This window comes from Natrix helvetica (genome assembly GCF_964273705.1).
Source record: "Natrix helvetica genome assembly, chromosome: 5".
NCBI classification, from domain to species: Eukaryota; Metazoa; Chordata; class Lepidosauria; order Squamata; family Natricidae; genus Natrix; species Natrix helvetica.
The window spans coordinates 135,945,090-135,972,527 of record NC_138551.1 but is presented as its reverse complement, the minus strand read 5'-3'; positions in this window follow the sequence as shown (position 1 = coordinate 135,972,527).

Here is a 27,438-nt window from a genome sequence, read left to right as displayed (position 1 = left end):
CTGGTGCCTGAGAGACATAACTGCAGCTGCTTTTTGGCTCCCTTGCCTCAACCAGGAGTCCATGCAGCCCAGCCTGTTTGCCTGTCTTTGCCGTGGCCTCCTGCTCGTCTTGGTCTGCTCCCGAATGCCCACCTTAGGCTGCTCTCCACCACTCCACCAGCAGCCATTCTTCACCTTTCCCCCCTTTCCTTTCCTTTCTCTTTTCCTTTTTCCTTCCCTTCCCATTCCCTCCGTTTTTCATCCTTTCCTTCTTTCCCATTTCCTTTCCTTTCCCTCCCCCTCTCTTCCCTTCCCTTCCCTCCCTTCCTTCCTTCCTTCCTGGGGGTCTGAGGGAGAGTCAGGGGACCCCTTTCCTCCTTGACCCCCTCCCCAACATCTGCTCTGATGGCAATTATGGCTTTGGAAGCTGGGGCTACCCCCTCCCCCTCCCCATTGCAGAAACTCCTCTTGCTGCAGAATTGGGATCTTTCAGATCTTCTTCTCCTGCCCCCCTTCCTCCACCCTGCATAGTCTCAGTTGCTGCTTGGAGGGGGGGGAGATTTCTGGTTTTGCAGGGCTGAGAGGAAAAGGGGAAGGGTGAACAGGCCCTCCAAGGCTGCCCACCACTTTGTGTTTCTGCAGCCAAATTCTACCCCCAAACAGAGGAACCCCCCCCCCCCAATACTGCAGGGAAGTGCAGGCTGGGCCCATAACTGGACAGAGTGTTGGGGGAGAGGCTGCAGCAGCTCTGCGGTGACCAGAGGGAAGGAAGAAAGTTTGGCCGGGGGTGGGGGGGAATTGACCAGCTCAGCCAACAGATTTCAATCATCCCTCCTGGCTCACCCGAGCGACTCCAATTTCCCCCCTGGCCAGAGGCGCCTCTGGCTAAAAGCCCCTCAGTGGACACCCCACGCACACGCCCCCCAACACGGAGTTCATAATGACGCTTCTCCTAAAGAAGTTCTGGGGAACCCAAGCCCCCCCCTGCTGCCCCTTCCAGAGCCCAGAAAACTCCCAGGCAAAGCAGCGCCACCTTGTTCTCAGGAGTGGGGGAGAGAATGGATGGGAGGAAAGAAAAACTTGGGGAAGAGGGAGGGAGATCCAGAAGAAACGGGGAGAGGCCCTGTCCTCATTTCTGCCTCCTCCCAGGCGGCCCACAAGGTTGAAAAGCTTCTGATTCCTCACTCTCACTCTTTTTCTTTTTTCTTTCCACCCCCCCTCTCTCTCACACACTCACTCACACTCTTATCCCTGCAAGTCCCCCTTCTCTGCCTGCTCCAGAGAGAGAAGCTTGCCTGCGCAGAAGAGGCACCGATCGAAACGCGTCCAATTAAGTTAATCAGCCGGGCTTCCCTGGGATGCAAGCGATGCTGCCGGGTGCTTGGAAAGGACTTCGGCCCCCGGCCCACCACTAAAATCAAACAATGAGGCGAGGCGCAGAGCTGGTTGGAAGAGTGTGTGCATGTGTGTGTGTGTGTGTGTGTGTGTGTGTGTGTGTGTGTAAAATGGGCGGTTTCATCCAAAGGAGTTTTTGTTTCAGGTGGATCTCCTAGCTTTGGAAGGAGGAAAGGAAGCAATAGAAAGAGAGAAAAAGAAAGAGAGAGACGAAAGAAAAGGAAAAAGAAAGAAAAAGAAAAGAAAGGAAAGGAGAGAGAGAGAGAAAGAAAGAGGGAGTTATGGAAGGAGGGAAAGAAAGAGAGGGAGGGAGGAGGAAGCGAATGAGATATAGTTGGATGGATGGGTCAATAGATACATGGAGGGAGGGAAGGAGGGAGAGGGGGGAAGGTAGGGAGGGAGGGATGGAGGGAGGGAGGGAGGGAAAGAGAGAAAATGAGAGGAAGGAAGGACTCAAACCATGGCTTCAGAAGACTCTTTCAAACAGCACAACAATGTTTGAAAGGGCTGGAAGGGATCTTGGAGGTCATTTTCTAGTCCAAGCCCTGCTCTAGTAGGGTCAGAAAGGACCTTGGAAGCCATCTAGTCCAACCCCCTGCTCCAGCTGGAGACCTTATATCCTCTGGATTATTTTGGTGCCTCTAACAGAGAGGAAAATTGCCAGAAAAGGGAAGGAGTTTACTAGGACAAGGCTGTCATGCAGAGGAAGGCAGAGACAGTCCTTGACTTATGACAATTGAGCCCAACATTTTGGTTGCTAAGCAAGAGCGTTGTTAAGTGAGCTTTGCCACATTTTACTCAATCCATGACGTCTCCTGGCTCTAACAGTCATGTGCAGGCTAGGGAAGAACATCTGAAGGCCTGTGTAATGTTCTAATGTGCAGAAGTTATAGTTAAATGTGTGCCAGAAAGTGGACTCTGGGTGTGTTTTTCCAAATGCAGTAAGTGTGGTTGAATGTGTAGAGCTCTGTGTGTTTGTGTGTGTGTGTACATACACATACAGTGTATAAAGTAGATAATGTATCTTTTTGTGTGCCTATACACACACTATACCTTGTAATATGTATGTACACATATGGCACATATACATAGGATTAAATTGTGTATTTTGGATGTTCAGTAGTAGTAAATAAATAGACAGGGAAATTGTATCTTGTTGATGCAAGGAGAGGCCAGGCAAGGTACCCCTTGACGTGAGTGATGTCAAGTTGGCTACACCCACCCAATCACATGACCACCAAGCCACACCCACCCAATCACAGGACCACGAAGCCATGACCACCCAGTCACATGACCACCAAGCCACACCCACCCAATCACATGACCACCAAGCCATGCCCACAGTTACATGACCACCAAGCCACACCCACCCAATCACATGACCACCAAGCCATGCCCACCCGTCACATGACCACCAAGCCACACCCACCCAGTCACAAGATCACCAAGCCATGCCCACCCGTCACATGACCACCAAGCCACACCCACCCAGTCACAAGATCACCAAGCCATGCCCACAGAACCAGTAGTAAAAAGATTTGAATCCTACTACTTGTTACAGCCCTCTTCCAATAACTGACTCCTGTTACACACGAGTGTAAGATCCACTCACTCTTATTCCAGAGTGTCAGACATGGAAAAAGTGAATTCAGTTACAAGAGAGGAGATTTTAATTGAATGAGAGAAAAAATATGAGAAAAGGATGAGCTGTTTTAGAGCTGCGCCAGTAAAGCAGAGAAGTTCAGTCTCCTCTTCATGAATCACCTGAGAGCAAAGACTGAGCAGCCATCAGTCAGAGAGGCTTGAACTGGGATTCCTGCAAAGAGGAGGGGTTGGGCTAGATGGTCTCAAGGTCTCCTCCCAATTTATAAAGGTTGCCATGCCAAAACATGTACCACATTTTTCGGAGTATAAGATGCATCGGAGTATAAGATGCACCAAGGTTTTGAAAAGGCAATGTTTTTTTAAAAAAGTAGGTAGGTAGGTAGAGGGAGAGAAAGAGAGATAAATACAGTAGGTAGGTAGGGAGAGATATAGAGTAGTTAGGTAGGGAGGTAGATAAAGGGATAGAGAGAGATAGAAATAGAGAGAGATAGAGAGATAGACAAATACAGTAGGTAGGTAGGGATAGAGAGAGGGGGGGTAGGTAGGTAAAGGGATAGAGAGAGAGAAATAAAAAGAGATAGAGAGAGAAATAGGGAGGGAGGGAGAAAGAGAAATAGGTAGGTAGGTAGATGTTTCCAGGTGTATTTATTCATGTGCTGGAGAAGGAAATCGCTGACAATCTGCAGCACCTAAGACAGCGATGGCGAACCTTTTTTGGCTCGCGTGCCATAAGTGGGGGGAGCACAGGGTGGTCATGTGCAAGCGTGCCGCACCCACAATGCAATGTGCGACCCACCCCAGTGCGCATGCATGAACTACAGGCATGACCCCCCCCCATTTTTGCATGCTTTTTTTGCCCTCCCCAGGCTCCAGAGTTCTTATAGGAGCATGGGGAGGGCAAAAACAGCCTCTCCCACCACCCCCCAGAAGGCCTCCAGAGGCTTCAGGGACCTTGAGGAGGCTTCCCTGAAGCCTCCAAAGCAGTCAAAACGAACCTCCGAGCAAACCAGAAGTCACTTCCGGTTTGCTAGGACGGTTGTTTTAAGCACTCCGAAGGCTTCTGGGTCCTTCAAGAAGCTTTCCTGAAGCCTTCGGAGCGCTCAAAACGACCCTCAGAGCAAACCGGAAGTCCGTTCCTGAATTTCCGGTTTGCCCGTAGGGCCGGTTTTTTTGCTCTCCAGAGGCTTCAGGGAAGCTCATGAAGCCTCCGGAGGGCCTCCGGGGGGGGGGGGGCGTGGGAGGTTCTTTTTGCCCTCCACATGCTCCTATAAAGCCTCTGGAGTCTGGGGAGGGCGAAAAATTGCTTTAAAAAAGGGTGAACTCAGCTGGCCAGCACGCTCATGCGCGCTGGCCAGCTGACGGCAGCGCCTCGTGTGCCCTGACAAATGGCTCCGCGTACCACATGTGGCACGCGTGCCATACGTTTGCCATCACTGACCTAAGACTTTGCTTCTGCTGGCACAGCACTTGATCAATGTAATTCTCATCAACCAGTTAAAGAGCTTTCCAAGAGGGGAAAAAAAGGTTTTTACACTCTGCAAACCTCCCCAAAACAGCCCGTTTTTGTGAAAATATCCCCCCTTTTTAAAAAATATCATGAATAGCCTTGGGGGGCTTGCAGAGTGCTCCTGGGGGAGGAGCAAAAATGAGCAAAAATGGACAATTTTTCGCAAAAACAAGCCTGTTTTTTGTCAAAAAAGTGCATGCATAGCTTTATAGAGGCTTATAGAGTGCTGCAGGGAGTTGGGGGGGGGGGCAAAAATGGTCCATTTCTTGCTCATTACTGCCCTCCCCAGCCCCCAGGAGCTCTCTGAAAGCCTCCATAAGGGTATGCACGGCCATTTTGGTGAAGGGGGCGAGGCTTCGGGAGGCAAAAAATGCTTTATTCGAGGTATAAGACGCACCCAGATTTTCAGCCTCTTTTTTGAGGGAAAAAGGTGCGTCTTATATTCTGAAAAATATGGTAACTGTTGTGCTGTTGTTGCTCTAGCCCCACCTAGTGGCTGGGGGCAGATAAGCCTCACTATAAGGTCTGAAGCCAGACTCAATTTACTGTCAGCCTTTTGAGAAGACGGAAGCAGCCGTTGTGACCGAGACCCCTGGTCATCTGGAGACGGCCTCCGTCCCTCACACGGAGCATCGCTGGAGAGGTTCCAGCTGCTTCTTTCCTGGCTGTCAGTTAATGCTGCCTATCTCGTCTTTCTATTTGATTTCCACTCTTTGCATCTCCTCAGTTTCACCTGCCCTCTTCTCCCAATAAAGCATCCAGATCCACGCCAGGCTCCCTTTCATTGGAGGAGAATAGGGGGGTTTAGCTGCCTCTCCAGCTGCACACAGACTCACCTGCAATGGGGACGGAAGAAAGGTGGAATTCCACCAGGCTCACCACAAACCCACAAATACAGGAATTTATTTTGAAAAGAATACAGCATTTTCCAATTAGCAGTGCTAAATATTAAAATGCCATGGTATCTACTCTTTGGAACCATTATTCTCTGAGTAATTAAATTGGCCAGATCTGTTGAGATGGTTCCCCTCTTTCTCCTCTGGATTCCTTCTCCAAAGGATCTAAGATTAATGGATCCATATGGGGACCCCCATACCTGCCATGGCTGCAGCCTTGGAGACCCCAAGATATTTTCTCCCTCCTTCCTTCCCCTCCTCGATCTGGAGGAATATGCAGCATTCAGGGCCTGGGCCATAGTCTTTGTGAGACTGTAATGGTAGTAGTTATTTTGGGCCCTTTTTCTGTCCCTTTTCCACTGGGTCTCCAGTGGGGCTTTCTGGGTGCATCTTCTGCGGCCTTTGACAGAAAAGACATTCTTTGAAAGAGAACAATGAAAATAATGATCTTGAAACTTTTCTTCCACAAAGAAAAAGAGTTTAAAGGCATCATCCCTTGGCCTTTCTTTTTCCAGATAAACAAACTTCCAAATACTATGGATGTATTTGAGAAGTCTGGGCTTGTTTATTTCATACCCTGCAAAATTTGTGAGGATCCAGACTTTCCCCTCAATGGGTCCTGGGAGACGCATAAGTGTTAAATGGAAAGGAAGAATTCTGTCCCAAATGGAATCATATTCTATGAAGTGAACAAAGACGTTAACTTCTCTCCACTTACAGAGGGAATCCCTGAGATATGCAGTATATCCAGTCTTTGAGAACAGTTGTGATATAACCACACAAATTCCATTCCTTACAAGCATAGGAGGGAAAGTCCTCATGAAATTCTCTCCCTTTTCTGTGTTTGAAGCAAAGAGGCCAATCAGGGTCCATCTGAAGTGGAGGAGCAGCTGGACGATTGCTGGGTTCTGGAATCCTTCTTTAGGGACCATCTGGTGGAAAAAGGGGAATCGACTTTTATCACTCAGAGCCTCTGAAGCTGTTGCAAGATTAATCTGGAAAAGCAATTGAAAGGATTAGAACCGTGATAGGGAACCTGTGGCATGCAGAGCATCCTCTCCCGGCCACCCCAGCCCAGCTCCACTAGCATCCACATGCAGGCGCACCTCCTGCCAGCCAACTGGTTTTCGGGCCTTTGTGGAGGGCCAGGGTGGGGGACGCTTGAGTATGCAGTGGGGGGGGGGGGCACTCACATTGTGCAGAAAACTCTGGTGGGCTGGAAGTGAGTGTGAATGGCCTCCCCCCCCCCCAAGTGCTTCCTGGCTCAGTTGGAGGCTTCCTTCAGCCTTCAAACAGTTGCAGGGTTGTGGGGGAGGGGTTGCTTCCAGGTTGGTGCAGGAGGCTTTCCAGGGCCAAAATGGGGCATGGAAAGTGAAGGGTTTCCCCCCCACTTTATTCCCGAATTGTGAGCTCTTAGGAAAGTATCCCCTCCTTGTGGGCTGCTAACAGTGGTGGGTTTCAACATTTTTTAGAACCTCTTCTGTAGGTGTGGCCTGCTTTGTGGGAGTGGCTTGGAAGTCATGTGACCGGGAGGGAGTGGCCAAGACGATGTCAGCATTCCCAGTCAAGATAGAGGTATAAATTATCAGAAAAGAAAGAGGCATCCATACCTCTGAATTTAACTTCAAAGCAGTGGCAACAACTTAAATTCATTAAATTTAAGTCCTTCGGGAGAGGGTGCGGCTAAGAAATAAATATTTATTATTATTATAAATAATAATGTTTGTTAGGGCTATGCACTGTTTTTGAATATATAGGAATGTAAAGCCCACAGCATCTACTTGGTACTTTTTAAAGCAGCGGCACCTTTTTCCTGGATTCATGAAATATCTACTTTAAAGAGTTGTGGGTGGGTACTATATTTACAGTCTTGTATTCTCTTCGGTACTTTGTTTGGAACAGAATCCAAAGTACCATGCAGTCCTAGCATTTGTACTAAAGCTAGGCAAGTTATTTCACAGGGCTCTGAGCTCTCCTCCAGATGTGGTCAATGAAGCAGATGTTCCAAAGTCCTCCCACAACTTTCCAATGCTTTGAAATCCCACCAAATGATTTAGACAGGCCTATTTCATACTTTCTTCTATATGGCAATCAGGGTGGTTTTACAGATGGTTCACAGGTGGTCTATTTCCCAAGTACTTAGAGGGCCAAGAACTGCCTTTCCTAGATTGCAGCTTTAGCTTCCTTGAATGTTAACACACCTTCAGGCCATTCAAATATAGACTAGCTCTGATCCTGGAAATATATCACATGCTTTATATATTAATATCATATTCAATGTAATCATTATTGCTAAAAAAACAGGCAGCAGTTAGAGCAGTTTGTAACAAAACATGGGCAATGAACAAGAAGTTGATTCACCACCACCACCCCTATTTTAGCTTGTTTCTGTCTTATCTAATATTTTCCTGTAATTCTTCCATAATCCAGACTACTAAAAAGAGTTCTACATAATTAGCCTTTTAAAATAAGCTTGATGTCCAACAGATTTCCAACTTGTTAATATGAACAGGTTCTGGCCTGTTGCTTAAAAAAATAAATTCATACCACAATCTACAGGAAAATGCAGTTTGTAAGTATAATTTCTTTTGTGCTACTACTAACACCACTACACATAAGCACCATACAAAAGGCTAGTAAGATTATTTACAGAACAGTGTGTTCTTTCACACTTGCCTTTGTTGTTTAAAACACTTTGTAGAGTATAATATACAATATACAATATACTGTGTATGTAGAGGGAAACTACTTGGATTGGCCACCCTCTTAAAATCTTGGGCTTGGAATTATGTGCACCAGAAACAATACCTATTTGTTTCAGAGTATTTTCAGATTGACAGGCTGTCATGTGCTGAACTACCTGTTCTTTGTTTTGTGTACACAAACATAAAGTACAATCGGTGCAACTGTTAACTCTTTATGCTGTATATAATCTCTGAAAATGTAAAAGAGAGAAAACATAGGACTCCCCAGTCTGTTCCAACCGCATTTCAGCTTCTGCAACTTCCCTCCACCCTCAAAATCCAGGGCCAATAAGTTATATTCCAATCTTACACAACAGAAACAACCCCCCCCCCCAAACACACAGACACACACAGACACACACACACACACACTGTTTCAATTTCTTTGAAGGATTTATCAGCACCTGTCCCTGCATAAAGAGGCTCAAGGAAAGATAATCAATTTCTTATTGGACTTGGACGCACTTAGAAGTAGCAAAAGTTCCCACTGCTTTCCAGTGTCTCAAAAGCCCATCATAAAGGCGAGAGTCCATCCTTCTGCTTCTCAGTGCAGAAATCCCTAATATGTTCCAGTAGATTTCAAAAGCATCACTTGGAAGCAGAAACAGCCAATGTGGACCCTCAAGAGTAGTCACTGCTATATAAGGTTTCTTTAGTGGTGTGAGCTATACAATTTAAAGTTTCTGCACACTGCTATCAAGCAATTTAAGCAGGAATATACCTCTGAGTAAACAGGTATTTTGCTTATGGCATTTGTACTTTACTGCAACAAGCAAGCACTCGCCCTCTAAATAAGTTAGACAGTCATAATATTAAAACTTGATAAGTGTTCTTAACAAGAAATTCACAATGGTAGCATCACACATACATTCCAAAAATGCTTATGATATTTGCACAACCACCTGCTTTGCACTTCTTGTCTTCTTAACTGATGGGAGACTGAAACCTAATAAATATATCACCAATAAAAAAGAATAGTATGTCGGAGTACTGAAAAACTCAGTCAAATGGAAAAACGCAAAGAAAAAATATTGGACTTCCTGCTAAGAAGTAACAATTTATATATAGTATGCACAATTCTTTTAGTTAAATTATTGCTGAACAATTTAAAATAGTTGCATCACAATATTATTCTAAGATATTTGCCACTACTACCCTACTTCCTAGATGTTCACTATTGTCCCCCCCCCTCCAGATTTAAGGGCATGTGAAATAGTTTTGATGAAAGTAATTCTCTCCTTTGAAATGTTTGTTTTTAATTCTCCAATGAATCAAAAGGAATGTTTCACACTTCTTTGTTACACAGCATTTGTTTTAGCTTTCCATAGCTCTCCCCAAAACCAACCAAGGAAGATAAAACCACAGAAATTTAACACTGTTGTGTACAGCTTTGCACTAAATTATCTGTATAGTAAGCCAAAAATAGTTTAAGATTATAATTAGCCCACCTGTTTCCCCCATTAACATGCAAATACATTTTTCTTGTTCAGAGACTGCAGGAGAGATTTCCCAGTCCTTGCAAAATACCACATTAAATCCACATAACTACTCGTTTGTTTTCAGTATGCGCAAGGAAGGAGCAGGCACTATCTTTCAACACTTAGAAGTCCAACAATAAGCTTTTATTCTTACATTAAGTTGAACTGACTTGCCCTTTCCAGAGCTAAGGTGTATTGTTTTACCCAAGCAAACAGGAGTGGTTTGTAAGGTGAATTATTATTCCACCAACACAGCATACCATACTCACATTCCTCTCTGTTAAGGGTTGCTAACTTATCTTTGCTTTCAATCAAGTGCAGATTTTCCTCTCCCCCCCCCCAACCTTTAAAGAAATAATAATTATTTCCTCAATCAAGCCTCAAGATTTGGGGGCATTCAGAATAAATATTCCCAGTTTCCACAACTCACAGAAAACCGAACCTTACTTAGGAATAAACCCAGCTGGTTTCGAGTCTTTGTATCCTGTACTTTTCAAGTAAAGTGCAACCACACAAGTCTATGCATGTTTATCCAGCGTAACTATTCAGAGACTCTTCTCCCCTAAAAGTTCAGCCAGGCTTGCCATTCCCAGTCAAACCACCTCAAAGGCAAAGAGATTGTTCTCCTCGCCCTCCTGAGGGCAGCTGGTCACCGCCTCCATAAGACCCATTATCCCAAGAGCTCCCCTAAGTGAAGCACTGACCTCTTATCCAGGTAAGTTTGGTTTTTTTTTAAGGAAGGGGGCACTACGAGGTGGAGGAACGGGAAAGCCACTTACCTCCCCCCTGTTGAACTTTGCTAAACGGGGTGCCAAACTCCGCCTTTTGCCCCTCGGCGACAAAAAAAAAGCAGGAAGGCGAGCGGGTGCTTACCTGGAGAGAACCACATTGCTCGGGGCCACGCAGGTCTGACCGTCCATTTCTCTTTAAGACGGCTGGTAAACTCCAGGTCAAAGTCCGGCAGAGGCAGGAATGCAAAAACGACGCCTACTACTCCCTTGCAAGAGGAGCAAGGGAAACTGCCTGGGTCTCTGATCCCGACTCACCTGTCTGGAGCCGCCAAAAGCTTTAGACTCTGGTGGCGGTGCTGATTTCCCGTGACTCCGGCATCCCTGAAAGGCGACTCTGCATTCTCCCTTTCCTTCTCCCCTCCTCCCTTCGAAAGCTGTGAGGTGCTTTCTTAGCACCGGTTGCCCAGCTGGCCCCGTGCGCTTGCCTCCTCCTCCCTCCTCCTCCTCCTCCCTCCCCAAAAATTCTTCTCCTCCTTCCCAGAGCTCAGTGGAAGCTGGGCACAAGGGTTGGGAGGCTGCTTTTGAAACCACACCTTGGAAGGGAGTCGGGGAACCAGTCGGGGGGGGGGAGCATCCTGGAACTAGCCTAGGAGGCTGGCCGCTCTGTGCAACCTACCTCCTGCTGCCCCCGTGCTTTGCTGGCGGCCAGGCCTCCTACTCCTAAGCAAGTTCGGGGATACCCTAGGGGTGCGGCCACACTGTGCAAGCTACCCCCCGTGAGCGGCAACGTAACAGGCAGGGAGAGTGAGCAAGGGGGCCCAGCAGGCATTCTGATACTGTCCCACAGGACGAAGGAGTTCTAAAATGTACGGTAGATTTCAGGAACCTCTTCTACCGTACCAATTAGAACTGGGAACAACCCACCCCTGGTTGCAAACAGCTATTTCTAGTGGGGTAAACAAGTCAAAGCAAGTGGGGAAAAATAGTTTCCTTTGCTATATTTTCAGTCTGAATTAGACCATGGCAGGGTCCCTACGGAAGAGCTCTTTTAAGGATCATTATGTATTCATAGTAAAGCAACTATCTTAGCTCTGCTCTTAAATGCTAAAGCTGTTGCACATAAAAAACAGAGGAGCTCTGATCAACTACCAGAGCCATCATTTTGACAGTTTTGCTGTCCTGTAGTCTGTCCCCATGAAATGCAAGCATGGAATAAACTGAGCCTGGTTTGTTCTCAGTCTTTTCAGTGGCCACAAACTACCAGCAAAAGTGGCATTTGATCACAAGGCAAGGAATGTTTCCCCTTTTGCATTGGAGCATCCAAGAAGGGACAGGAAAGACCAAGTAAAAGAAGGAAAGAGGGGAAGAGAACAAGGCAGCTAAAGGAAGGAAAGAGGGGAAGGAAGAATGAAGGGGGAAGGTTAAAGAATTTGTGTGACATCAATTTATGTTTCTATAGCAATGACGTTCTGTGCAAGCTGTGTGAGTTGTAAGATGTTTGGAAAAGTTTTTGGGGCACGGCTGTTTTTCTCTCTCTGCCTGCTCTGTTAAGGTGGGAGACAAAAAGGTCATCCAGTCTTTTGCTTTCTGCAGAAATAAAAGCTGATAATCCATAGCTTCGTCTTCAGAGTTTCACTGGACTTATCAGATTCTGAGCTGCATTCAAAAACCTTACACAATGAAGAATGCTGTGTTATATTTGGGGTCAAATCAAGTCCACAATATTAGATTTTAATAAATCCAACCTTGTTCTCATGAAAGCATCAGAATCATTTGTTAATTAGACATTGTTCAAAATTTTAAAGACAGAATATTAGCAAGATTGTATTATAAAAGTGGAAAATAATTAATAAATTAAAAAACTATAAACAATGTAAATCAAATTACTGCTTGTCACCACTAAAATTTATTTCAATTAGATTAACATGTGCAAATGCCAACTGAAGTATTCTATTCCAATAAAGGGCCTACTATAATTTTGAGGATTGCTGCATATTTTAATGCTTCTAAGGCCCAGATTCTTTGTGGAGGAATCTTTTTAGCTTCTTCTCCAGTTGTACAAGAAACAGGGAGACCTCAGTTCCTAATACAATTTGTCAGTAATACAATCCAAAATCGGTCTAATTGAAATTTTGTCTATTCTAACAGCCACAATTTTTGGAGTCTGTCAGTTTCCATAGATTAAATTTAATTCCAATACCCATATTTTCTGATTTTAAACAAAGCAGAAATTGGGTAAATTCCCAAATCAGCTCTGAGGGGCAGCAGCTGGAGTCCTTTTGTCCACCCCAAGATACTCCTCGGAGGCTGTGATTGGGTTGGTTCTGCTGGTGGTTTCTCTCTGAAGCCCCAAACATCAGATTGATGTAAGAACATGGGGGAAACCTTGGCCTCAGATACTTCAATAATTGGGGCTGAGGAAGCTGGAGAACTATGAGGTTTTCTTTTAAGCACCACTTTCACTCATGTCTTTGATCTAACTGAGCTCCTTTGATGATGAGGGAGCCAAGATTCAGTCTCAGAGAAAACAACCCCAGGTAAGGAAAAGTGTCACTTGCTCTTTTGGCTGACCATCTATGGCTAGGATGTCATTTCCCAAAGACCATAACTTTTGAACTTGATTTATTAATTATCAGATAAATATTATGAGAAAAGAACCCAAGTCTTCCTCACAGGGTATATAATCCAATGTATAAATATGATAATATCACAGTGTAAATCAGCATGTTCCAATAGGTATTTAGCATGCTAAGCATATGTACCTATAACAGAACTTATAACAAAATAAAAGGGTTGGAAAGGACCTTTGAGGTCTTCTAGTCCAACCCTCTGCTCAAGAAGGAGACCCTATTCCGAGGGTCCTCAAACTACGACCCACAGGCCAGATATAGCCCACTGAAGCCATTAATCCACCCCATGTCCGACCATGATGCCGGAGAAAGAAAACCAAAAAAGGTTATCTAAGGGACAGATCAAGTGGACCACAAACCTGGTCCAAGGGAGCAGTTGAGATAAAAACTCAAATTGCCCCTAAGGGAATTTTATTGCCAGAAGCTGAGGGGGAGCTATGTAAAGTGTGGATATATGCTCCATTCTCAATGGCTGATTTATGTAATTGGAAACATCAAATTCCTGCTTATAGAGAAAATCCAGACTGGACATGGTTACTGAAGGAACCAGATTAGGAACCTAGTACATTCAGCTACAAAACTATTGGACCTTAGTTTTGTTAGGATTCAAACAAAAGTTAAGAATTTAGGGAAGGTCTATTAAATTCAACAGAAACAGGATAAAAATCCAGGGGAATTCCTAGAATGCATTTCTCAAACCTTCAGGCAATATACCACATTAGATCCTGAGATTGAAGAAAATAAGAGAATGGTCAATATGATCTCCAGAAGATAGGCTAAAGATAGAAGGATCTTGACAAACTTGAACATTGGGCACTATCTAATAAAATGAAATTCAATGGTGAAAAGCATAAGATTCTACATTTAGGCAACAAAAATGAAATGCACAGGTACAGTATAGGTGGTACCTTGCTCAACAGTAGTAACTGTGAAAGGAATCTTGGAGTCCTAATGGACAACCATTTAAATATGAGCCAGCAGTGTGCAGCAGCTGTCAAACAAAGCCAACACATTTCTAGGCTGCATAAACAGAGGGATAGAATCAAGATCACGTGAAGTGTTAATACCACTTTATAATGCCTTGGTAAGGCCACACTTGGAATACTGCATTCAGTTTTGGTCACCACGATGTAGAAAAGATGTGGAGACTCTAGAAAGAGTGCAGAAAAGAGCAACAAAGAAGAGGGAGTCAAAAACTATTCTCCAAGGCACCTGAGGGTAGAACAAGAAGCAATGGGTGGAAACTAATCAAAGAGAGAAGCAACTTAGAACTGAGGAAAAACTTCCTGACAGTTAGAACAATTAATCAGTGGAACAGCTTGCCTCCAGAAGTTGTGAATGCCCCAACACTGGAAGTCTTTAAGAAGATGTTGGATAGCCATTTGTCTGAAACGGTATAGGGTTTCCTGCCTGGGCAGGGGGTTGGACTAGAAGACCTCCAAGGTCCCTTCCAACTCTGCAATTGTATTGTATTGTACCTTCATTGTCACTCTGCAGATGACATTAGGGAAAAAGGGGGGTCAGGAAAGGCATCTCTGAACTTGTGGAATGAGCATACAAGGGCTCAAAACCTCAGAGAAGAAGAAACTTCAAAAGGCAAGAGGAAACACATTTTTTTCTCGCCAAGGCTGTTAGATAGAGTGGGAGGCAAGGCGACCTGTTGGAAGAATTGTCAAGGAGGTTGTTGCGGGGATCGGTAGTTAGAGGCACACATGCTGTTAATCAGATTGCTGCAGCCTGTCTCTGTTGTGACAAAACAACCCAAAGACAGGATGGAAACTTCCTTTGGAAGTCCTTCTACAGGGCTCCCAGGTGCTGTGTGGCAAATAGATGTCCCCCCAATTTTCCCAGAAAGTGAGATTTAGAGATCTCTTGGTTTTGTGTGTACTAAAAGACATTGTGCCAAGGTTTGGGGTGCCATTGAATAGGGCCTCAGATTCTGGCCACCATCAGATGAATCAAGACCCCATCCAGTTGCAAACGATGTGTTAATGAAGTCTCCATACATCTGGATCTTTAAAAATTAGAGATCCAAAATAGAAACGGAACATCCAGGGCAGAGACAGGTATTAACAATCTAGTGCTTAAGGAGATAGAACAATGGGCATAACTTCAAGCAAAAGTAAGAAATTTAGCAGGTCATAAAAAGGTAAAGCCTATTGAATAGGAAGATCTAGGTAATTGGACTTGATTAATTTGATGTAATTCTTAGGTGTGTATCTATACTAATAACATGTAGAATGAAATGGTGTTTAATTGATTTTGATATGTTTGACCAGCTGGCAAAATAAGTAAGCTTTTCAAGCTGGGGCTTGAAGTTGTGGGGAACGATAGTGTAGTGAGGATTTAAACTGATCTCTAAGTTTTCCCATGCTTGGAGAATGATCCACGTTTCCCAAGGAAAGAAAATTGGAGATTTAAAGGGACGGAACCTCCCCCAGGTCTGAAAGTGTTGTTTCTGGGTATTTGTGCATGTAGGTCTGTGTGGATTGAATAAAATGGAAATTGCATGAAAGGTCTTTGTGAAAAGTAAAAGAGAGAAAGAGAGATGACAGGAAGCAACGTAAAGCTGAATTGCTGACAGTTGCATTGTCAAATAATTCCAAAGCCCAAAGCAGAGGTCAATGTAATTGGTGTAAGAAAAAAAAGGCCACTGGCTACAAGAATGTCCCAAGACATGCTTGAATGCCCAGTTCCTCTTTTGGGTCATGATATCCTATGCAAAATGGGAACTACACTGTCCTTTGAGGAAGATAAAATGGCTCTAATGATGAGGCACTCCCCCAGATGAGATATGGCAATGGTGGTTCAAGAATCCACCAGGCCATGCGTATCATCATGCACCAATAATTATACAAGTGAAGCCTCTAGCCATGCCTGTTTGCCTATGCCTTCTTCACCATCTCAAATACATAGAAACAACTAAAAACTGTTTGCTTGGACTAGGTTTCTCCAAGGATTAAAAAAAAATTCACCTACCTTTTTGGTGAAGTCTTTGCCTCAGACCTAGAAAATTTCCAGCCTTGCAAAGATGGAAATGTGCTACTCCAATATGTAGATAATATCCCAGTAACCGAACAGACGAAGGAGATTTGTTGAAGAAAAAAAATACCAATCAATCAATTCCTTCATCTGTTAATGGATAAGGGACACTGTGCCCCAAGGCAAAAAGCTGGAAGGCAGGGACAAAAAGCCCCAAGTTAAATACTTAAGAGTAATAGGATGTGAGTGAAAAGAAGCTTTTTTTTTTTTTTTGATTAGCCGCAACCCTCTCCCGAAGGACTCGGGGCGGCGTACAATCAAAACGGATAAAAATACACATAAGACAAACATATATACAAAAAGAACAGAGACATATACATATGTGCATGGAGGAGAGTTGACTTATAAGTGAAAGACAATTAAAAATACAATTTAAAATCCCCTTAGATAAAATTACTAAATTAAAAAACCCATCAGGAGCGATACGAAGTTATGGTTGAGCCAGGCCAGCTATTTGGAATAGGTGGGTCTTGAGCTTTATACGGAAGGAGCGGAGGTCAGTGGTGGTCCTAATATCCGGAGGGAGGTCATTCCACAGGGCTGGGCCCGCCACAGAGAAGGTTCTGCTCCTAGGCGCCGCCCCTCGGCACTGTCTGGTGGACGGCACCTGGAGAAGTCCCTCTCTGTGCGAGCGGATGGGTCGTAGGGATGTATGGGGCAGAATACGATCCCGCAGGTAACTAGGTCCTGAGCCATGGAGCGCTTTAAAGATCGTAATCAAGACCTTGAAACGCACTCGATAGACCACAGGAAGCCAGTGCAGCTCGCGCAGGAGAGGTGTCACATGGGAGTACTTAGTACTCCCCATAATCACCCGCGCGGCCGCATTCTGGACGAACTGCAGTCTCCGAGTGCATTTCAAGGGAAGCCCCATGTAGAGAGCGTTACAGTAGTCCAGGCGAGACGTCACCAGCGCATGGGTGACTGTGCGTAAGGCGTCCCGGTCCAATAGGGGGCGCAATTGGCGCACCAGGCGAACCTGGTGGAACGCCCCCCTGGCCACGGCTGTCACATGTTCATCCATGGACAGCCTGGCATCCAGGAGGACGCCCAAATTGCGCGCCCGCTCCACAGGGGCGAGTTGAACGCCCCCAATGGCCAGAGATGGAATTATCTGGTTGAACCGGGGAGCCGGAACCCACAGCCACTCCGTCTTGGAAGGGTTGAGCCTGAGTCGGTTGTCATCCATCCAGACCCGTACGGCTTCCACACACCGGGACATCACTTCGACGGCCTCGTTGGGGTGGTTCGGGGTGGAGATGTACAGCTGAGTATCATCAGCGTACAGATGATATCCCACCCCGAAACCACGGATGATCTCACCCAGCGGCTTCATGTATGTGTTGAACAGGAGTGGCGAGAGGACCGACCCCTGTGGCACCCCACAAGTAAGGGGGCTTAGGGTCGACCTCTGCTCCCCTACCAACACACGTTGCGTCCGGCCGGAGAGGTAGGAGCTGAACCACCGCAAAACGGTGCCCCGGGCCCCCAACCCCTCCAGTCGGTGCAACAGGATACCATGGTCGATGGTATCAAAAGCTGCCGAGAGGTCTAATAGGACCAGGATAGAGGAACAACCCCTATCTCTGGCCCTCCAGAAATCATCTACCAACGTGACCAAGGCCGTCTCTGTGCTGTGCCCAGGGCGAAAGCCGGACTGGCGCGGGTCTAGATAATCATTCTCCTCCAGATGTCGTGGAAACTGAGAAGCCACCACACTCTCTACAACCTTCGCCAAAAAGGGAAGGTTGGAGACAGGACGATAATTGGCCAGCTCCGTAGGGTCCAGGGAAGGCTTCTTGAGCAAGGGTCTCACCACCGCCTCTTTCAAGGCGGCCGGGAGAGACCCCTCACCCAATGAAGCGTTCACTAGGCCCAGGAGCCAGTCGCGTGTAACCTCCCAGGAAGCCAGTACAAGCCAGGAGGGACACGGGTCCAACAAACATGTGGTAGGTCGCAGTCGTCCACGCAATCTGTCCAAATCCTCGATGACAACCAAGTCAAACTCCTCCCAAAAAGGTTTCTCAAGACTCGCCACTGGCGTCTCGACTGGGCCACTGAAGGGGACCCAATCCTTCCAGATTTGAGCGACTTTATCCTGCAGATATTTCCCAAACTCCTCTGCCCTACCCTGTAGAGGGGCCTCCCGCGGCCTCTGAAACAGAAGGGAGCGGGACACCCGAAACAGGGCGGCAGGGCGGTTCTCTGTGGATGCAATGAGAGCGGTACAATATTGATGTTTGGCCGTTCTCAATGCCACTAGGTACGTCCTTAAATGGGCTCGTATCTGTGCTCGGTCAAATTCGGATCGGGAGGATCTCCAATGACTCTCTAGGCATCTCTTGCGGCGCTTCATCACCCTTAGCTCCTCGGTGAACCAAGGAGCCAGGGTGGATCGTTGCCGCCGGAGAGGCCGCAAAGGCGCCACCCGGTTCAAGGCCCCGGTAGTCGCATTATTCCACGTGGCCACCAGGTCCTCTACCCGAGGGCGGGTCAGGGCTACAGGAGGTGGCCCAAGCTCCGTCTGGAACCTGTCTGGTTCCATCAAGCGCCTGGGGCGGAACCATCTAGTGTTTTCCGGTTCTGCCTCCCCGCAGCGAGGGGTAGCACCAGGGAAGTCAAGTCGGAGGAGTGAGTGATCTGACCATGACAGAGGAGTGATGGTTAAATTCACTCCTCCCAGATCACTCAACCACTGGCGAGAGACAAAAACAAGGTCCAAGGTGTGACCTCCCTCGTGTGTCGGGCCCTGAATCATTTGAGTCAGGTCCATGGCTATCATGGAAGCCATGAACTCCCGAACCCCCTCTGATGCTTCTCCCACCGACGGCAGGTTAAAATCCCCCATCACTAAAAGTTTGGGGGTCTCAACCGCCACCGATGAGATCAGCTCGAGGAGCTCAGGCAGGGTCGCTGATGTATGGCGGGGAGCCAGGTATACTATCAGCAGGCCCAACTGCCTCCCAGGGCCCCATTTCACAACAAGGGATTCACATCTGGACGTCTGTGGCACAGTGGACTCCCTCAAATTTCGCACTTCTAGCCAAACCTCTTTACACATCTACGAAGGGGGGTGGGGGGGAAAAAGAAAAGAAGAACCCTTGCTTGGGGTTTAAAGCAGAAACAGGTGTACAAAGCCCTAAAGTCAGAATTATCTTAGGCTCTGGTAAGAAAAAGGAAGTTGGCAACAACCTGTGGCTTATCTATCTAAACAACTGGACTGTTGCAAAAGGCTGGCCACATTGCCTAAAATTCTAGCTGCCATAGCTCTCCTAATGGAGGAAGCTAATAAATTAACTTTTAGACAGCCTACCAATATCTATACTAGCCACTCAATTCAAGGAATTTTAGAAATGAAGGGACATTTACCAATATCAGGCACTCCTGACTCAAAATCCACAAGTGACCTTGAAGCAAACAAATGCCCTAAACCCTGCCACCCTTTTGCCAATACCAGGACCCGAAATTGAGCATAATTGTATGAAAACCATTGAGAATCAGTTTTCATGCAGACCAGACTTCACTGACGTTAAAATATGCAGACTATAACTTGTTCACTGATGGATCAAGCTTCATTACTATGGGAGAACATTATGCAGGCTATGCAGTAGTCTCCCTTGCCCAAGTCTTTGAGAGTGGACCTCTCCCAAAAGGCACTAGTGCCCAAGTAGCAGAATTATGGGCTTTAATCCGTTCATTAGAGAGGACAAAGAATGAAAGGGTGAACATCTGAAATGCCTTCCTTACTTTGCATATCAATACTGCTGATTATAGGGAAAGAGGTCTTTTAACTGCCTCAGGAAAGAAATTAAGCAAATGTGTGAATTGCACTGTTAAGGAAAAGATAAGGTATGTTTTGATGCCTTACCCTTAGCTCTCTGCTCTGTGAGATGTACTCCATGTAAAGAACTTAATTTATCTTCTTTTGAAATGATGTTTGGATGGCCACCAGTTATAAGCCATAATTTGAAAAATCATATAAGGGACCTAGGACAGCTGGGGTCCTCATGGGTGAATCAAATGGTGGGTGAATTGAATAAGTAAATACAAGTAATCCAACAGTATTGTGTCTCCCTTACCCCCACCATTTTAAACAACTTCCAGTCATAATATTCAGATGGGGGACAGAGTTGGTAAAACACAGGAAAAGGAAGAATTTGAAACCTAGATGGAAGGGCCCATATACTGTGGTCATGTGTTCTCCACTTGCAGTAAAAGTGTTGGAATCCAAGTTTTGGATTCACTAGACTCAAGTTGAGCCAGCTGCTGATGAGTATTGGGAGGCAGACCAGGAAGAAGCCCTTCCTCTAGTGATATGCTTAAAGAGACGCCCCCTAAAAACTGCCCTACCGGCAATAGGCAGAATTACGGGGCAGAAGAGGCCCTACTGAAGTCACACTTGGAAGCTGACTTCTCGACGTATGGCTGAAGATTTGGAGGAGGAAGACAATGTTTCATTTATTAGATATAAGATGTATTAGAAAGTGTGAGCACCTGTCAGGAAATGGCAAGCCAAGTATTCATAGTCATAACTGTACTATCTCTCGCTTTAGTGAATGTACTTATTTGTTGTATTGCATATTCATCCCTCAGGAATTGTCCCCTCCAGAGGAAGACAGGTGCTGAGGCTAAGATCATTAATGGTAATCAAGAGGAAAACGAATCATCTGATGACACTTATGTTTGAGGAACCGTGGAAATAGGAGTTTTTGGATTGTGGGTGATATGTTTAGCAAATAAGATCTGATTTTGTGGATTGCCCAAAGCTGATATTGCCATTCCTCAAACTATATATAACCCTTGCCTTCTCCCTGACATGGTGATTCAGTGGGCTAAAAGAATTGTGTTAGGAGAAGTTTTGCGTGAGGGACAATTATGAGCCTTTTGTGGCTCTGGCTGTTATTGGCAATGAGCTTGTTAAGTGATAATGTCTTGAATGTTGCGGAAATACCCGAGCAACCCCCCTTGCTCTTGAAGAAAGATCCGTGGATGCTATAAATCCCGAAGAACAGGGTGGAATCAAGTTACAGGATGTGGTACAGGTCTGCTTCCGCCAACGATGCATCATTTATGTTTGGGGACAGAACCGTAAGCCAATCCCAACACCTAAAGTCAATTAATTGACAAACCCTGTAAGAAAAAGGGCGAAGCATAGGGAAAACAGACTCCTGCAACAATTGAGAAAAGGGGACTATAAAGAGTGCTGGAGTTAGGTCAAAGCTTAATCAATCAGTCTGATCCTGCCCTGGGTCAAAAATACTGGTCGTGTCTGTCTGCTGGATCTTTACCTTATCATGCTGTTTCAGTTGAGCAAGATCTTTGAAAACAACAACAACAACAAAGCTAAGATAGTCCTTGTGCATCAAACGATATCAGGAACCTGGCATTCCTGTGGGGTCACTATCAGAGGAACAATGCCCATCTGAAATGTACCTTGCCCCCAGGAAACCCTTGTAAATGCGAAATTAACTCGCAGAATGTCTCCCTCTGCTCACAAGCTCTTCCAACAGAGGGTCACTTTCTCGCTCCCACCCCCACTCGTTTTTTACAGATGGGAGGGGAATCTGACTATTGGAAGGTGCCCAAGGCCATTCCAGCCACCCCGACTTCCCGTTTGGCTTTCAATATAATCCACCATGGGATTTTGTGTTCATTTCCCCCTTGGAAACACCAGTTCCCACTATCTCTTTGAAGGACCAGTTCTCAGGGATAGGCAAATGGACCCTAACCAAGAAGTTCCATTACAGCCCCTAACTGGTATGTACTTGGCAGGAACCTTACAGGTCTGGACTAATGAAAAGAACCTCCGAGCCCATGCCTTTTCTATGAACATAGGAGTGTGTGTAGGGGAAATCTTCTTATGTGGGAAAAGCTTGCGGTTTCCATATGAATAAATCAGGGAAAGTCTGGGGGGTGATCCAAGAACTACGAGTTTGAGCTTCCTCTATTGGTCAAAAAGTACAAGGAACAGATGTGTGGTTCTCTTGGCTACCGGGAACAGGTTGGATCAAGCAAATGCTATTTCTTTTATTATGTGGAATCACAAGTTTAGCCTTTCTCCCTTGCATAATACCCTTGCTTAAACAACTCGTTATGAGGTCTGTAAAGGAAACACAGGGTGAAAAGTAATTAATGTTAATGGAAAGCCTAATTCCACATACCCTCAAGGAAGATGAAGTCTCAGATACTAGTTCCTATATTCAAATTGCCCTCTTGGAAATAGAGAAAGTGATTTTGGAAGATAAGCCCTAAGATGTGTATTCTTGTACCCTTGCTTTTTTTTGCCATTCTGTATCCTGCATGCTTATATTGTTAATCTAACAGGCTAGACTCAATTGTGGGCCTTAATAGAGTCTAGAAGGGGGGAAATAAAGTGGAATAAAATATGGATTAAAAATATAAGAATGAAGACGTGGCATAAAAGGGACAGTTGGAAACTTGCTTAAAGGGACAGGGAAATGTCATCAGCCTTCAACCACAACATGTTCCAGTAAAAGTCCCTATGTCAAAAGTCCAAAACCACAAGGTTCAAATAAAGTTCGTTAATGACACGTAGCCCTTACCTGTAACAAAAGGAGAAGTAAGACCCCCATCTCCTTATAGGGCTTTTTCCCCAAGGTAACCAATAAGAAATGAGTTAAGTGTTTCCGTGTTACACTGTCTTTGAGAATGTATAAGAATGCATGCTTCGATAATAAAGATTGTTCAGAATTTCCAATGCTAGCTATGTGCTAGCTTTCTGAACCTGGCTGCCAAATAAACTTTTCCTGTATCCTGAGAAGTCGAAGCCTGTCATTTTCTCCAACAGTACCAATACGTGATTTGGATTCTATCCTTCTGTTGATGCAGACTAGGATTGCAGTGCCTTTTTTTGGCTGCTGCCACACTTTGCTGGCTCACATTTGAGAGATTGTCCTCTTAGATTCCAAGATCCCTCTCACAGTTCCTGCTATTGAGCCAGGTTTCACCTAATCTGTACCTGTACATTTGGTTTTTCTAGCCTCAGTGTAAGACTTTACTTTTCTCTACACTGAATTTCATTTTGTTAGATAGGCCCAGGGTTCAAGTCTATCTAGATCCATCTGGATCTTGAGCCTATCTTCTGGGGTGTTGGGTATTCCTGCCAGTTTACTGTCATTTGTAAATGTGATGAGTTCCCCATCTATCCCTCATCCAAACCATTGATGAAGATGTTGAAGAGTACTGGACCTAAAATAGAACCTTTGGGTCCCCCACTGCTTGTTTCCGTCATGTAGATGCAGTTCCACTGAGGATCACAGGCTGAGTCCATCTGGGGGTGATGCTGTTTATCCCACATATTTTTAGCTTTCGAAGAAGTAGATGGTGGTTTACTTTGTCAAAGCCTTTCTAAAATCCAAGTACTGGAAACTATGTGCACTGCATTTCACTGGTCCACTAATTTAGCAATTTTTGGCAAAGAAAGAAATAACATTTATTTATGATGTGTTTTTGGATCCTTCATTAGTTGAAGTAAGTTGTCAATATCTAGAGTGAATAACAAGGGTTCAAATATGCATCCTTCCCTTCCTCCTTGGTAAGTATCAATCCTTCTTCTCATTGTTCCATTGAGCCCCAACCTCCCTCTCAAACAAGGACCTGGAGAAAGAGCCTGGATCAGGGCCAACAGGTGGAGCTCCATTTTGAGGGCAATCAATTTCCTATATAATATTTCTCTGTTAATTATGACAAATGCACTTACATCTAGAAAGCCAGCAAAACCGTGTTTTACTTCACTGATATAGATTAGATATTTCAAGACAAATTTTTACCAATATTAGATTATTGACATGCAATATTTCTTATAAAATCTATATAGCTATTCACTACCTAAAACCTTCTGTTTCTTCTGCAAGGAATGCATTTTTCTCAAGTTTAACTAAGAGGATCATGGCTTAAATTTTAGCCACAATATATGCTAGTCTATTTTGCCTATAATTTCTAGAGTCCTTTTTATTCCACTTTTTGGATAGATAAAATGCTACTACTGCCAACTTCAATTTGACTGGATAGGGTAGACATTTTTTATATGTGAAAATGAAGATGCTAATAGAGGCCCCAAACCACCTGGGATATATTTTTTTTATCAGTTAGTTGGTAGAATGTCTTATACAGGGAATATATTGCTTGTATTTCAGGCCTTTTATGATTAATCTCAACATGAACATAATGGGGTGAAATATAGTCATTTTTGCTAATATAGAGAAAAGCAGCTCTTGAATTCCATGGAGAAGACATGATTGCATCTATTGCTCACCCACCACGACCCACCCCTCACTTTACCAGATGGAGAAAAACACAGACAGACCTGTGGGACTTTATAGGTGCCTCCTAATGTTGACATCTGGATGGAGATGTCTCTTCTAGCTCCATCAAGAAGAACCAGAAGGTTCTCCTTCCTTCCACAGCTGTAGTTGGGGACATTGGCTTCTCCAGTGGAGAGAATGTCTAGCAAGGCATCTGAAGTGTGGATAGTGCTCAAATGATTGTCATGGAGGTTGTAACCAAGTGTGAAATTGTGCAGGAACTGGGAATTCTTGTTGACCGTTTGAATGGCGAAAATGAATCCTAAGCTATATAAAAATTTATCAAAACTCCTATTGTAAAAAAAAAATGTTATAATTAACAGCAACAACAAATACTTTTGTCATATATAATATATATAAGCCTCCAAAAGCCTACTGAGCCTTAAGCCATCATTGATCCAAAAGCAATGATCAGTTATACAAATATGGAAATGGGCTGAGGTACAGCAACTACAACTGATTCCACCCGTACTTTAAATAAAATTCATTATTCAAGTGATAAATTAAGGATTGAACTGAGAGAGGAAAATAATCTGCAGCCCTTTCAGCATTTTTTCAGACCCCTTTTTGAGTCTCTTTCACAAAATCAGACAAAAGAGAGAAGCCATGGAAATCAAAATCCTTCAGGAAATTAGACATATCCCCCAATGTAGGAATAAATGAAAAATAAAAACAGAAAAGAAGGAGAGTGTTAAAATGGAGGGAGTGCAACTCCATCACCCCGAATGACTTACGAATCATGGAAGACAAACTGAATAGAAGGTGCCATATTGAAAAGCAACTTTATATGCAATTTTTCCTCTCCACTGATGACTATACCGATGAGATGGTCTCCTGGGCTGTAAAAGCTCTGTGGTTGTTTTCCATCCTGGTGCTCCAAACTCTGCAGGCATTTCATTCTCAGCTTCCCAGAGGCTGGATGGGACACCAGCAGCATCAGAAGCAGAAGCAGGAGGTCCATAATTCATGGGGTGAATCAATCAATCCCTTTTCTGTTTCTAAATAAGTATTAGAAGAATTCAAAGGACTCTCACAAGGTGGAACATCCAGTTGCTTTTTCTCAACACAGAGAAACACTCAGCTTCATCTGGAAAGGAGAGAGACGGACATTCAAGAGCACAGACCTTGCCTGTCCCAAAACTCCATATTTCTCTGCTCAAAGTCTCCCCTGGAGGATTCGGACAAAGAGCAGAGCTGAAACTTTTATCATAATTCTCCCTCTCAGGAGGGATCCCTGGATAATTCAACCAGTTCTTGGACTCAAAGGTTGTTGGGAAATTCTCTAGAGGGAAATGAAAGGGAAATAATCCCCATGTGGCTCATAATAACAGCGGAAGAGATTGAATTAAATCGGTCATTTAGAATTCAGAGGTTTGGGGTCTCCATGCTTGGCCCCAGAGGGAATACACGGCGCCTGTGGCTGAAGAAAAAATAAATCTGAGATTTGCTTGCATAAAGACAAAACCAGGGGGTGGGGCAGTTAATGCCATAGTATGACACAGATCAGAAACAGCTGCCTGTTGAGTTGGAACTAAAAACTATTTTATTTTGAAAGCTAATCCTCAAGGGCATCATCACAAAAAGACTGATGCATCCAATAGTGCATCCAATCTCTAAGAACAAAATCAACTTTAGTGAAAAAGTACTTACCAGAAGTTTGCAAAGTTAAAAACAACATAGAGATAGAAACAAAGAGAGAAGTTAGAAAAAAAAAACAAATGAAAAGAGATGATGAAATCAGGGCTGCCTCTCACCCCATGGAAGGAAGGAAGGGAGGGAGGAAGGGGAGGGACAGAGAGAGAGAGAGAGAGAGAGAGAGAGAGAGAGAGAGAGAGAGAGAAAGAGAGAGAGAAAAGTATGAAAAGAGATGGAGAAATCAAGGCTTCCTCTCACCCCATTAAAGGGAGGGGAGGGAGGGAGGGAAGGGGAGCTCGGGATCTTCGTGTTGCAGATGGAAAAGCTGATCTGCAAAATCCAATTTCCATCTTCAGAGAGCCAGAAATACAGAAACCCAGTGACGTGCAGTCAGGTGAGGCAGGTGAGGCAGAGCCTCACCACTCTCATCATGAGAAAAAAAAGTAAAAGGAAAAAGCTGAGCTAGTTGCTGCCTCACCGTGGATGACTCTGCTTAACCTCACTGGTGCTCTCCCTCCCCAAGTGTAGTGACTTCCTCCCCAGGCCCCCATTCATTTCTCTCTCTCACACACACAGCTGGATAAAACTATATAAAAATCTAGCCCAGCTTCACTGATTACAAGTTTGAAAAGGCAATGTGGCTCCACCTGCAATCAACTCTGCTTAACCTCACTGGTGCTCTCCCTCCACAAGTGTAGTGACTTCCTCCCCAGGCCCCCATTCATTTCTCTCTCACACACACACAGCTGGATAAAACTATATAAAAATCTAGCCCAGCTTCACTGATTACAAGTTTGAAAAGGCAATGTGGCTCCACCTGCAATCAACTCTGCTTAACCTCACTGGTGCTCTCCCTCCCCAAGTGTAGTGACTTCCTCCCCAGGCCCCCATTCATTTCTCTCTCACACACACACAGCTGGATAAAACTATATAAAAATCTAGCCCAGCTTCACTGATTACAAGTTTGAAAAGGCAACGTGGCTCCACCTGCAATCAAACTACACTTGGGGAGGGAGAGCACAAGTGAGCACTGAGGATACCACAGGAGGAGGCAGGAAGCCAGGCAAAGAGCCTTGCTGTAGTACACACACTTTCCCCCCAGCCTCTTTCTTTTGGAAGGCTCAGCTTGGCTCCCCTCCAGCTTCTCTGCCTCTCCTCTCACCCCAGCCTGCCAGCAGGAGGTGGTGGGTGGGCTTTATTGTGTTCCAGGCATTTCCCACCAAGACAGCAGGCTGCATTTGCAATGGTGGAGGTGTTTGGGAAAGGCAGCAGGGGAATGGGGGGGGGGATGGCAGAGGAGCTGCTTTCAAGACACTGGAAAAGATATCCAATCCAACTTTTGTGTGTGGGGGGGTTTGTTTGAGAGTGAGTGAGAGAGGGAAGGGGTAGGAGAGATAGTCCAATCCAACTACTGTGTGTGTCTGTGTGTGTCTGTGTGTGTGTTTGAGAGAGGGGGAGGAAGAGAGAGAGGG